The sequence below is a fragment of the Protopterus annectens genome, chromosome 1.part1 (genome assembly GCF_019279795.1).
Source record: "Protopterus annectens isolate FY-2018-M chromosome 1.part1, PAN1.0, whole genome shotgun sequence".
In the NCBI taxonomy this organism is placed as follows: Eukaryota; Metazoa; Chordata; order Ceratodontiformes; family Protopteridae; genus Protopterus; species Protopterus annectens.
The window spans coordinates 1840134907-1840147406 of NC_056726.1; the positions used below are offsets into that span (position 1 = coordinate 1840134907).

Genomic DNA, 12500 nt, shown 5'->3' on the forward strand with positions numbered 1-12500 from the left:
AACGCTTCTAGTGTAAATATAACAAAGGGAAATGCAATTCTCCTCTAGACTGTTTTTTTTTTATGCAACACCAGTTTTGCGCGTGATTCATCAGCAAAGCTGGAATGATGCAGAGAGTTGGTATGGCTCCTGCACAGTGACAGATCTTGAGCTTTGTTGAACCATCTCGTAATTTCATTGTTTCATATGTACTTTATTTACTGACATTTGATTATAGGAAATATCCGACTGGGTAGGAGTTCATTTTCCAGTGAAGGCCTGGGGAGAAAAGCTCCAATGTATTACAAAGCATTTTAAGAACAATACTTTTACAGTATTTAAAAATAATAATGATAAAAAACCTGCAGATTAAATGATTATATCAATTTAGACATAATATAAAAACATTGTTTAATAATAGATACAAGTTATATGACAATGATTAATAGTTAGAGAAATTTTAACCATTTTGTACAGAAATTAAAGGCAAGTTAGTACAATACAAACAAGAATTGCAATGCAAAGTGAGAGAAAAGCAGGCTTATGGTATATTTAGAGAAGTAAGCCAAGGGAGAGAATTTGAGTGAAGTAAGGAAATGAGTGAAGAAGAGCGAGTAAGGGGAGATGTAAGATATGAACAGATATTCCTTTAAATTTAGGGATATAGTTTATCCTGGTGTTAAACCAAGTAAAGAGCAAGCTTTTGGCTTGGAAATCTGTCAGAATGGTTTTGAAAGATGGGAGAGAGGGTATTGATATGACGGATAGATTTATAGATGATTCCTTGGCTAACAATGCGGGGGAGCTATTCTAAGCCTAGCCAAGTTTTCCTAAAAGAATAATGATCTTGTATCCAAGTAGGAAATTGAGGACCAGGCATTTATAAGCTGCATCTGTCCATAAGATATGTGGGTGCCAGGTCCTGTGTAAATTTCTTATTCCCCATCCACTGGTCTAGGTTATGCTTAAACTGGGTAATAGAGAAACTCAGCTTCACATGGATGAAAAGCCTGTTCAACTGACTCTCTTCAAGCGCAACCTTGATGAGTGGATGGGAAACCATAAATTTGTCCTAGGGGTACCACCTTTGTCCCTCATTGACAGGGGTGACATGCTGACTGAAGTTTATTTTTTGGGGATAACCTCTTGGCTAGGCTTGTAATGGCCCCAGGGCCATTAGCCTAGTAACCTCCTATGATCCTAATAAGAGGGGCAATCTCTGGGACACAAATCTGTTTCTCCAGCATGTTGTGTTTAAGTCACAGACAAAATTCAAGTCCCTAGATCTTGTATGTCTGGTACCCTATGACTTTCAAATATGTAGGGGATTCATAAGTGTGGAGTCTGTGTATTAGATCACCCCTCAGCAATCTAAAGGAGACTGAGCAGAGGGAAAGGGCTTTAAGGTACTCTGCATAAGGCAGGTTTGTTATGCCTTGTATTCTTTTGTATCTGCAGCAACTAGAGTGACCTCTGAGGTCACTCTAGTTGCTGCAGATGCCTGGTCAGACACATACCGAAGGAGCATTGTATTCTATGATCAGTCTGATATGGGCAGAATACAGTGGGATAATGACTTTTTTGGATCTAGATATCAAGCCCTTACTTATAAATTGCACAACATAAAAGGATTTCCTCACCACTGTGGCCACGTGGTGGTCGAAGGTAATGCTACCGTTTATTTGCTAACCCAGATCACGGACCACTGGGTTGACTCTTAGGGTCATATTATCAACATGGTAATTAGCCAGGAAGGTTAACTTCCCAAAGGCTGCAATTATGCATTTCTTAGCATTGACTTTAAGACCATGGCATTGGCACCATTTTTTAGTTAGAAATAGACCTTCTAAAGAATGATAGTGTCTGCACTCTGATGATAACCCTCAGCTTGCAATCATCTGCAAACTTAGTCAGCCATAAACCTTCAGCATTTCCTTCCATTTCCGAGAAATAGATGCCAGAAAGGAGCAAACCCAGTACTGAGCTCTGGGGGACTCCATTAGTGACTGGCCTTTTGGTGGAGATAGGAGTACCAGGCCTTAGCAACATGGTATTAGTACAGACAATGCCAAGCAAATTTGATAGGTTTGCGGACAGGCACAAGTTTTTGGTCATTGGATTGTAATGACTAACTGGGAAAGTAATTGTGTAAATGTTATTTAGTACTGGACAAGCAGATGGATTCTGGATAATTGTATAGGTGTTAAGAAGTATATGTTATTTGATGGAGTAATTCTAACCAATTTAATTCTTTGGTGCTATACAGTGGTGGTGTGTTCTGTAAAGGTGCATATGATGCAAATTTAGCAACTTTGTTATATCATTGTTCATGTTTTGATTTTTATGATGCCTGAAGGTTAGTAAGGATGGGAGCACCCTAAAGAAGTGTGAGGAGGAGGTAAATAGCTGCAAGTGTAGCTTTAGTTGCATCACTGAGAAAGGTTTTGGCTCTATAAAGCATCCCTGTTTTTAATGAGTTTTTTTTCTTATGTAAATTTGTATATGCAGGTTGAATTTAAGATTATCATCCACTGTCGTCCCTAATAATTTGGTATGAGAAGGGACTTCAATGGTTGTATTATCAAAAGAGAAAGTTTTATTTTTTTCATGAGAGAGAAATTTGTGGAAATAAACATGTATTTTTTTAGGGTTGAGCATGAGTTGTGAGTTACAAAGCTATATTTCAGTTGCAGTTAAAACTTCATGAGTAAATTTTTGGAGATGTGCCACATTGTCAGATGTGCAAATGAGTGTGGAGTCATCTGTGGAGTCATCTTCATGCTGTATTAGGGAGACCTATTTTGTGAATGTTTGGTGGGTGTTGATGAGAATGTTAAAGAGGAGGGGACCAAGAATAGAGCTTTGTGGTACACCAGTGGTGACTGGAAGGTATGGAGAGAAGGTGAAGTGCCATTTTACTGACTGACTAATACCTGTTGGATAGGTAGCTTTTGAGCCATAGAAGTGTGGGCTGAGAGAGACCTAATGAGGACATCTGAAGTAGAAGTTTGCAGTGACTAACTGTGCCAAAGGCTTTATACAAATCTAGAAATAAGGAGACGAGTTTGCCGTTATCTCTAGGTTTATTGACAAGTATCTCTACAGGTTAGAAGTGCAGTGTTAATACTATGGGAAGGATGGAAGCCATGAGATAGGGGTTCGTCCTGCAGGAGATAGTTTAGCAATTGTTTTTGAACATATTTTCAAGTATTTTGGAGATGGGAGGATACGATTGTTATACATAAAAGTTGCACAGAGGGTAATTTGTGAATTTTTTTGGACTGAACTATTTATAAGGATTTAGACAGGCTAGGCAATGCTGTTGGCTGCCATTTAAGGTATTCACCTGGAAGGTCAGCAGCTGAAGTAACGCATGGTTTGAGCTTAAGAATAGTTTTATGTAGGATGAGGGCACAGGGTTGAAGATGAAAGTAGATGTGGTGATACATGGCTGCTTGGCAGGGTTAGGATTAAATGTTTGGGAATCCTTGGTTAGAGATGCTATACTATATATGAAATAAGAGTAGAACTGTATTGTGGTTTTATGTGATGAGTTATTAGGAGAGTGGTTACATTTGAATTTTTGGCCATAATGCAAGATTTCTTTAATGTCTGTTCAAAATTTTAGGGTTTTGATTACTATTATTATGAAAGTTATTGTAGTATAGTTGTTTCTGTCTTCATTAATTTGCTTTTTAGTATGATTGCAAAGTATTCACAAGTTTTCAAGATATTGTGGTGTTTTGTATTTTTTCCATTCTTTCAGTGCTTTTTCCTTTTTTTTTTCTCTATCCTCTATTACTGTTTTTAGATAGCTAAATCGCATTAATTGTTTTTAGTTTCTTCCTTATAGGTGGTGCAAGTCAATTTAGTATATTCATGAGCGCTCTATTGAATTAATTTACAGCATTATCTAAGGGAGGATTTTTTTGGGTTAAACTTGGAAAGATTGCATGTTAATTTTTAAACAAGATGTTTAAGTAGATGTGTGAGATGTCTGGTTGAATAGATTGGGAGATGATCACTGATAGAGTCAGACACTGTACTTGAGGTGGTGTATTTGCAGAGTCTGATAGTAGGAAATATTCCAATAGGGACTTTGATGTCTTGCTATAATGTTTGGGGCCATTAATTAGTTGGGGGTATTAATTAGTTGTGTGAAACCAAATAATTCCACACTAGATGTAGGGGAGTTAGAGTTTATGTCCAATAATTGACATTCACATCACCTAGTAGTATTATTTCTTGTGGAATTGTTATTGATATTCAATGTAGGACATCTTCCAGTATAGCTGTATTGTCTCCAGGATGGCTGTAAAGAGCAGTAATACATATTACTTTTATAATTGTTTAATGACAGGGAAGTAATAAGCCCTTCTGTATTGACTTTTGACACTGGTTTGTTATATGGTGGAATGTGGTAGTTGTTGGAGATATTAAAGCAATAACACCACTTGTCCTATTTATATGATCATTATGGATGATATTATAGCCAGGAGGTGTAATTTCAGAGTCATTTATGCTGGATTTAAGCTATGTTTGAGTTACAATGAGAATATCAGGTTTATGTTGGGTAGCCAGACGTAGTTCAGCAGTTTTATTTCTTATGCTTCTTGTTTCTGTTTTTCTTTCGTCTTTTCCTGGTTAGGGGTTGCCACAGCGGAATTCCAGTCTGCTAATGATTGGCAGTTGATTTTTTATGGTGCCGAAGTGCCAGCCCGATGCCCAACCTTCAACGAAGGCATGCCCATTCATGCATGTCTTTCGAATGCCACTTGATTATGGGGAGGACATGCAGACTTCACACAGAAGGTGCTCCAGCCGAGAATCGAATGGGAGAACCTCTTGCTGTGAGGCGAGAATGCTATCGCTGCACCACCGTGGCTTCTGACATTTAAAAGTTATATTACCAGGGTTGGGGGTTAACCATTGTAGGGTTGGAGTAGTGTGTGGAAGAGAATTGTATTGATGTTCGTTATGATGAATGTCTACTCCTAGAAGGATTTTAGTATACTGGGGAATTACTGATACTTGTTTTCTGGAGAGTTTTTCCACTTAATTTTGTTTTGGTTTGAGTCAAAATTGAGTTAATCAGTCTTATTTGGAGAAAAGGTGAGGAGCATCATTAAATATGTTTGGTGCAATGTATGCAGATGGTAGAGTGGAGGTATGAATAGGTGGTTGGGACAGAGCTGAAGATATGTTGAGAGCTATTATAGAGTCATGGTAGGATAGGAGATGGTCCAGCAGCAGAATACAAGAGAATAAGCTGAGTGGTAGTGTGGTTAGTAACATGATCTGTATGTTATAGATGGCATCTAGTGGGGAAATAGGGATCAAGAAGGGAAAATAAGTTGCAGGGCAGAAGGATCTTTAGTGGTGGTGGAGTCTGAAAGCTGATAGTGGGTAGCTAGTATAGAAATATTTTCTGTGAAAGCTGATAGAGGGTAGCTAGTATAGAAATATTTTCTGTGAAGGAAGAGAGAGCTAGTCCTAGTATCTTCCCTGGAATGTAAGGAACTGTGAGATTTAAAAGGCTAGAGTATGAGAATGTAGGTAAAATATGAAGAAGTAAGGCTTTATTTAAGAAAAGTAGAATTTACAATGTAGAATATATAGGTGCTGTTAGAGAAGGGTGTGACTATGAATGTATAATGAGCAAAGCAGTATGGGCGGGAGAAAGGTAGTTGTGAATGATGATAAAAGGTTATTAGGCTATTGATCTGTGGGGCTAATTATCAGCTATTAATCTGTGGAAATCTTTAAAAGCCTAGTCATGCATTCCCATAAAGTTTTTAGCCCTTATATTTTAATTACAAATAACCCAGAGATGAACAAAACATTTATATATTGCCCTTATCCATGAGGGACAAGGGTGCTAAACCACAAGTGAATTTGCTGATACCCATTCATTCATCTAGATTGTTTAAATAGTGTAACAGAAGTACTTTGCTTTATGTGGAGAGTAAGATGATTCCAAAGAAGTGGTATTCCCTGTCTTACATCTCTCTCTCTCCAGCATGTTCTATTTATGTAGCAAAAGAGATTTAGATCTTGAATGGGTGTTTGTGCCCCATTTGGACTTGTGAATGTGCAGTAGGTCTGACATGACAGGATCTGTTGAGGTTGTGTACGTGAGGCAGAGATTGTCCCTCTGTACCTTGCATGACACTAAGAAAAGAGAAAAGGCTTTAAGCAGTCTGCATAGCTTTTATGGTTTAAGGCCTTAGTTGTGTTAGTAAGAAAGTGTTGTGACTTCATCGTTTCATAGATTGGTATGAGGCTAACTGCCATCATAGGCCATTTTTAAGCCTAGCCAGTTCCCCTATGAGAGAATCAAATCCTGCACTTTTTGTCTGTTATGTAATCACCTTAACCATTATGCCAACCCCCCAACTCAGATCTGTCACGTTTGGACAGATACATAAGGAAGGGGACATTATTTTCAATGATTAGACAGATGAGTGTAGAATACAGTGGAGTGATCACATCTGTGGAAAAGGATACCATACCTTTAATAATAACCTATACAGTGAAAAAAAACTTAGTTGATACATGGTGACTAAATGGCAATTCAGGTCTATATTTGATCCTAATTGTCTAACTATTGGAACAATTTGCTGGGGTGTTTTGTCACTGTGATAGTTACAAGGATATTCTTGCTTGCCAAAGGATACTTTTATATATTTTTTATCATTCAGTTTTAGTCCATAGTTTTGAGACCAGCTATCAGTTTGGGAAAGGCCACCTTTGAGAATCATGATGCACTCTAAGGAATTTATGATAGCACCAAGTTTACAGTCATGGGAAACTTGGTCAGCCATAAACCCTCAACAGTAGCATTCACCACTGAGAAATGAATGCCAAAGAGGAGAGGTCCAAAGACTGAAGTCTGGAGTAAACCGCTAGTGACAGGTCTTAAGGTTAGGAAGAGAGCCCACTCTAATTTGTTAGGTTCTACTTGTGAGACAATTTGCTATCTAGTGAGTTGTGTAGGAAATAGCATTTATCTGGACAAGTCTGTCTACAATACCCAAGTGTGAGATGGTGTTGAGCACCATTGCGAGATATGGATATGCAGTATATACTGATCTAACCACATCCATTGCTTCAGTAACCTTGTCAAAGAAGTCAACAAGGTTAAGTAGGCAGGATCTGCTTGGATCAAGGGTTTTTTAGTTACCTATGTCCTTATTTATCAATCCCATAATGATCCTTTCCATAGCCTTACAAATGAGACTGGTGGGCCTATAATTTCCTGTGTCCATTTATGCCCTACCTTGGTACAAGAGGATGACAGTTGCTGTCCTCTGTTCATGTGGTACAACACTTGTTTGGAGTCTGCCATTGAATAGCCTTTGTAGGGGAACTGACATGTCCTTTTACAGGCTGGCCAGTAAGCAGCCCAGTATGTTATCTGGACTTGCTCATGGAAGATTCAGATGGGAGGTGTAGATGTGAGTATGAGATCTGGTAATGTAGGAGGCAAGACCAGATAAAGTTAGAACTAAATTTATCCACTAGTATATTGGCTGTGTCATCTGGTTCAGAGTATGTGTTATCATTTACTATTAGTTCTGCAGAGTGCTGGGCATTATTTCTAAATGCTTCAAACATAGTTAAAGAAGGTTTTGTGGTTGTCCTTTGCCTGGTGGCATATTTTACCTCATATCTGATTTTGGCTGATATTATCAGGAGAGATTGTCTTCTGGAAAAAAAAATATTTTTGTAGCTGGAAAAAAATTAACTGATGATGTAAGCATTGAGAAAATAGTGTTGGAGAGTTGATATTAATTTACTGCTGGGATGGGGATGGGGGGGTTGCAAAACACCAACCAGTGATTTTTGGTTAGATAAAGAGCATAGTTTTTGCTTAACTGACAAACCTAATATTTATTTTAAGAGTGAAATAGAGTATTTTATCAATTCTTTTATTTTCTGATTGCCTCTTCAACAAATTCAGGATTGTGTGGGAATCAAAGCCTATCATGGAAATTAATGGGGAAAGACACCAATCTTTCTTAGGACACACACACACACACACACACACACACACACACACACACACACACAAAATCGTGTATGCATATGTATACATACACACACATACATATATCTCTAAATATAATATAATATATGCACACGCACACCTATGCACAGTTTTGACGATCACCAGTTCACAGAAACAGCAAGAGCAAAATATAATGACATTATATTTAACCTTGTCCATGCCTCCCTCTCTAAAGTCCTGACTGCAGCCCAGATGATCTGTGCTTAGTTAGGAGCTCAGGAGCTGTAGGAGTCATGCAGGAGAGGAGGAAGTGTGCCAGACAGCAGGTTTCCCATCTTGCAGAGAGGATGATAGTATGCTTCACTGCACTAGAAACCCCTAGGTGAGGATGGACATAGCTGCTGAGGACAGGAGTTAAGGCCATGCAACCGAAAGAAAAAACTCTGATGGATGAATTGATTGATGGTCAGCTATACCAGTGATTGCCTCAGTATGGAAGGATGTGTTCATTGATTGCAGTAGGACTGAAGGTTGGTTGTTACAGGGAGAAAAGCATAAAAAAGAAAAATGAAGCTTGATTATTGATATGAATAGATGTCACACTAATTGTTTTTCTTTTGTTACACTAAAATTTTCAAAATGCCACTGAGCAGCAGAACAATGTTTATTAGTAAGTATACTGGTTTAGGCATAGTTTGCATTTATCATGCAAATTAATGTCTAACCATTTGGTAACTGTAAATGATTCTACAGCCCCCAATGTGTTTTAGAAAAAGAGTTCCAGTGTGCTAAGAGATTTCTGTAAATTATGTAAATATTATTAAATGAACTGAGGTTTAGAAAGAATGAAATCCTAGACAATCATAACTAGTCAAGTGAAGTTGCAGATGCACACAGGCATACTACTGCTATTGACTAGTTCAGGGAAATATTTGTAAATGTAGCAGGCATTAAGTTGCTAATGTTCTACAGGAATGGAGCTGCTGTTAAGTATTTGGCATGTTGCTATTGTTAGAAAAACTCACTACCACTCACTTAGAAGAACCACTGTGCTTAATTCTAAATAATTTTTCAATTAAAAAATTGAAAACATTAAAAGAAATCCACAAATACATACTAAAATGCCTAAACTCTAATGTTTGATGTTCTGTAAAAGCATCTACCTCATTAATCTGCCATTATAGATGCAGTGAAGTTACTGTAAATCATGTAAGACAGACCACTTGTGGATTGTGTACTGTGTACACACTTTTATACATGTTTGTTACTGATTTGGCATTGTTTTTGCCTTCCAATCCCATGTTTGTTGTACATGCTCACAATAGTTGCTCCTACATTTAACCCTATCCCTACACTTTACCTAAGATAAACCATTTCTGTAACAATGCTACAACACAAGATAGCTTGGATGCACACTACAAACACACACACACACACACACACACACACACACACACACACACACACACTCATTGCTAATGCAAACCGACATATTTCTTTCTGCAAAATGGACATCCACTAAAATGAAAATTAGCAAACCTGCAGTTCACTTTGTCGATCTACTGAACATTTGATAAAAATGAACTAGTCTTATTTTTCTTAGTCTCGTTCTCTATCTATATATATATATATATATATATATATATATATGTGTGTGTGTGTGTGTGTGTGTGTGTGTGTGTGTGTGTGTGTGTGTGTGTGTATACACATATATGTATATGGGCCTACTTTAGATGATCGAAGTTTCAAAAGTTGAAACATCATATGGGTGATGATCATATGACTGGACGTTTGAAACATTGACCATCAAATAAAATAAAAAAAAAAAAGTTTTCTTTCACATTTTGGCAACCCCCCCCCCCTGCACCCCCTGCTAATTAAATATACTAACTCCGAGACTGCAATACAGTAAAGTAAAAGGTAAATTTCACATTCCGTGCTATACAGCAATCTCCATTCAGAACATTCAAAGTTTCAAAACTTTGATCTTTTGAAGTAGATCCGTGTGTGTGTGTGTGTGTGTGTGTGTGTGTGTGTGTGTGTGTGTGTGTATATATACATATATATATATATATATATATATATATATATATATATATATATATATAATCATCATCATCATCTTTCGGCTTTTCCCATTAGGAGTTGCCACAGTGGATCATCTCTTTCCATTTCTTCCTATCCTCTGCATCTTGCTCTGTCACACCAACCGCCTGCACGTCCTCTCTCACCACGTCCATAAACCTTATCTTAGGCCTTCCTCTTTTCCTCTTACCTGGCAGCTCCATTCTTAGCATCTTTTTCCCAATATGCCCATCATCCCTCCTTAGCACATGTCCAGACCAACGCAATCTCGTCTCTCTTGCTTTGTCTCCAAACTGCCCAACATGAGCTGACCCTCTAATATACTGATTCCTAATCCTATCCATCCTAGTCACTCTGAGTGCAAATCTTAACATCTTTATCTCTGCCACATCCAGCTCTGACTCCTGCCTTTTTGTCAATGCCACTGTCTCCAACCCATATAACATAGCTGGTCTCACTACCCTCTTGTAGACCTTCCCTTTCACTCTTACAGGTACCCGTCTGTCACAAATCACTCCTGACAATCTTCTCCACCCATTCCACCCTGCCTGTACTCTCTTCTTCACCTCTCTTCCACATTCACCATTACTCTGAACTGTTGATCCCAAGTACTTAAACTCATTCACCTTTACCATCTCTACTCCCTGCATCCTCACCATTCCTCTACCCTCCCTCACATTTACACACATATATTCTGTCTTAGCCCTGCTGACCTTTATTCCTCTGCTCTCTAGAGCATATCTCCACCTCTCCAGAGTCTCCTCAACCTGATTCCTACTCTCACTACAGATCACAATGTCATCTGCAAACATCATAGTCCATGGGGCCTCCTGTCTGATCTCATCTGTCAACCTGTCCATCACCACATCAAATAAGAAAGGACTCAGAGATGATCCTTGATGTAATCCCACCTCCACCTTAAACAGATCTGTCACTCCCACTGCAGTCTTCACCACTGTCACACTACCCTCGTACATATCCCGTACCACTCTTACATACTTCTCTGCCACTCCCGACTTCCTCATACAATACCACAACTCTTCCCTAGGCACCCTGTCATATGCTTTCTACAAATCTACAAAGACACAATGCAACTCCTTCTGACCTTCTCTGTATTTCTCCAATAACACTCTCAGAGCAAACATTGCATCTGTAGTGCTCTTTCCTGGCATGAAACCATACTGCTGATCACTAATCATCACCTCCCTTCTTAACCTAGCTTCTACTACTCTTTCCCATAACTTCAAGCTGTGACTGATCAGTTTTATCCCTCTTTAGTTACTGCAGCTCTGCACATCACCCTTATTCTTAAAGATAGGTACCAAAACACTTTTTCTCCACTCCTCAGGCATCCTCTGACTTTCCAAAATTTCATTAAACAATCTAGTTAAAAATCCCACTGCCATTTCTCCTAAGCACCTCCATGCTTCCATTGGTATGTCATCTGGGCCAACAACCTTTCCATTCTTCATCCTCTTCATAGCTGTCCTTACTTCCTCCTTGCTGATCTGTTTCACTTCCTGATTCACTATTCCCACATCATCCAACCTTCTCTCTCTCTCTCATTCTCTTCATTCATCAGCCTCTCAAAATACTCTTTCCATCTACTCAACACACTCTCCTCTCTTGTGAGTACCTTTCCCTCACTATCCTTTATCACCCTTACTTGCTGAACATCTTTCCCAGCTCTGTCCCTCTGTCTAGCCAATCGGTACAGGTCCTTTTCTCCCTCTTTAGTGTCCAATCTCTCATACAACTCTCAATATGCCTTATCCTTAGCTTTCGCCACCTCTCTCTTTGCCATGCGCCTTATCTCCTTATACTCATGTCTACTTTCTTCATCTCTTTGACAATCCCACTTCTTCTTCGCCAGCCTCTTCCTCTGTATACTCTCCTGTACTTCCTCATTCCACCACCAGGTCTCCTTGTCCTCCTTCCTCTGTCCAGATGTCACACCAAGCACCTTTCTAGCAGTCTCCATTACTAGTTCTGCTATAGTTACCCAGCTATTCGGTAACTCTTATATACTGTGTGTGTGTATATATGTATATCAGAAGAGAAAATACCTCCAATCAGAAAAACTGTAGGAACTTCTCAAATCAAATAACTTCAAAGTAAAAAACAAAAAGAAATTTCAACAACCAAGGCAATATGAATAAAACAGTTTTAATCCACATAGTAAGTGCTTTCAAACACAAGGTTATTCGTCAGACTGAATAAAAAGGCATCATAAAATTCAAGTTAATATATTATTACACAGCCAGTAGAAACAATGCAGTAATCACCTAGGTAAATCTCTAGATTTCAAGACCGGCCTTAAAGAGACCCTGGCTTCCTATCTGCACACAACTTACAGATCCAATATAGTTCTCTTTCTTTAGTGAAATTAACAAAATCACCACCTCTTAGTCCTTTATACACAACT

General features: G+C 38.5%; 1 protein-coding gene across 1 annotated transcript in view; it reads left to right on the top strand.

Annotated features, from left to right (window-relative positions):
• Positions 1-12500, top strand: part of GLP1R (glucagon like peptide 1 receptor) — a 3029130-nt gene that overhangs the window by 146002 nt on the left and 2870628 nt on the right. The gene's annotated exons all lie outside the window — the stretch shown is intronic.